The sequence below is a fragment of the Nelusetta ayraudi genome, unplaced genomic scaffold (genome assembly GCF_046127955.1).
Source record: "Nelusetta ayraudi isolate G7.1 ecotype Tasmania unplaced genomic scaffold, CSIRO-AGI_Nayr_v1 ptg000023l, whole genome shotgun sequence".
In the NCBI taxonomy this organism is placed as follows: Eukaryota; Metazoa; Chordata; class Actinopteri; order Tetraodontiformes; family Monacanthidae; genus Nelusetta; species Nelusetta ayraudi.
Window position 1 is genome coordinate 2,573,255 of NW_027466073.1, and position 1,746 is coordinate 2,575,000.

A 1,746-nucleotide genomic window follows, 5' to 3' on the forward strand; every position below is an offset into this window, starting at 1 on the left:
CTATTCAAACAAAAACCAACACCCCCCCCTGACGGCAATGGGCTACGCCACTTAGCCCCACGCTCAATAAAACCCCACCCCTGCAGCGGCACGCGCTTCCACCCAGGAGCAGCGGAGCCGAGCGGGACCAAGGACGGATGCAGGCGAGGTGTGGGTGAGCAGCATGGTGTCTAGGGTGGAACAGATGTTACAGGTTGGTAAATGGGAAAGAATGGGAGTCGCGGTGCTCCGCGCTCCCGACACCGACACCCTGCTCACGCCACACGGTCCCCCCCCCGCCCCAAAGCACGACAGGGCACAAGAACAGTATCAAATACAATAAAAATCCACTACACAACCCCGTGTGTGCCACTTTGTGTGTGTGTGTACCGGTGTGTGTGTACCGGTATGTACCGGAACAGGCAACCACTAGCGCGGCGCCATGACACCGCAGCTACTACTACTACTACTACAGTATGTTCCTTCTCTCTGAGGAATTGAAAATAATAGGCGAATGTCCATCGCGAAAACGTCATATCGGTTGTCATCTCAACTCTCAGCTTCCGCAGTGTATGTCAGCACCGGAAATAGCTCTTACTCGTGGCATTTTACCCCGTGTTGTCGGGAGACGTCCCGACAACACGGGTCTCCCGGTGTTAGCGGGGAAAAAACAAACAAAAACATTATTAGTCGAGCGGAGGAGTCTATTTATATAGCTAATTATGTTAAAATGCGCAGCAACGCGCATAACCTAGATTGTAACAGGTATAATATTACCGAAAATGTATCGGTAATGCGGTTATATTACTGCGTTACCGCAAATGCTAATATATTACTGTAATTTCATGACTGTTGTAATGCGTTACTCCCAACACTGCTTATTGGGAAATACATTTTGGATCGGGAAAAAGAAACTATTCATCTGTATTACCTGTCTAGAACAGAAGAAAGAAAAAAATTAATCTGCCTATCTGTTAATATTTATTTACTTTTTTTTTTTTTTTTTAAAGAACTTTAAGATGTTTTGTTAACATTTTTATTTATTTATTTATTTATTTTTTATTTTCAAAATGCTGCTTTGTTTCTTTTAAAGACCTTTATATGCATTGCAGTACCATTTTCCCACTGTGCAAATGTACAATAATTGAATAATTGATGCATGGACGTTTTGAATGGCTTTCATTTGTCACGGTTGTTCAGCATAGTCTGACGAAGTAAAAAAAAAAGAAAGAAAGAAAGAAAGGAAGGAAAAAAAACTGTAAACTCTGGAAATATTCAGAGGAATGCATGTGTGAGACAAGATTAAGCTGTGTAAAATTTGGTTCCAAGAGTTGGGTTAGGACTCATGCCTGGCTAAGAGGCGTTTGATCATCCACAGCATTTGGACACATGCTGGGTTCATGTGCTCCTCTGAAGCGCCGACAGAGCCCATTGAAATAGATTTCAAGGAAAGTACTCTGAGGAAAATTTTAAAGAAGCGAAAGAAGTGAAAATGCCACAATTTACAAGGACATCTTAGACTGTGGCTGTGATGACAGAGTGCTTTGCTATTCAATTTTATACGAAGATCTATGACATCAGGTGTGTTCATTAGGCGTGTGGCAATGCTGAGGTGCAAAAGAATAACTGGATCTTAATGGCAACCATTCAGCATGTGAGCTCTGAGTGTTTGTATTCAGCAAGAGAATAGAGAAGAATTATTATCAAAGGTGGCTTCAGTCTTTCTTGCTTGCAGGTAGAAACTGACTCTTGAACCATGAAGAACCT

The 1,746-nt window shown here is 42.6% G+C and overlaps 1 pseudogene; it reads left to right on the top strand.

The window, feature by feature from the left end:
- The first annotated feature begins 211 nt into the window (after nt 1–211).
- Nucleotides 212–1,746, top strand: part of LOC142889627 (terminal nucleotidyltransferase 5A-like) — a 6,290-nt pseudogene continuing 4,755 nt past the window's right edge.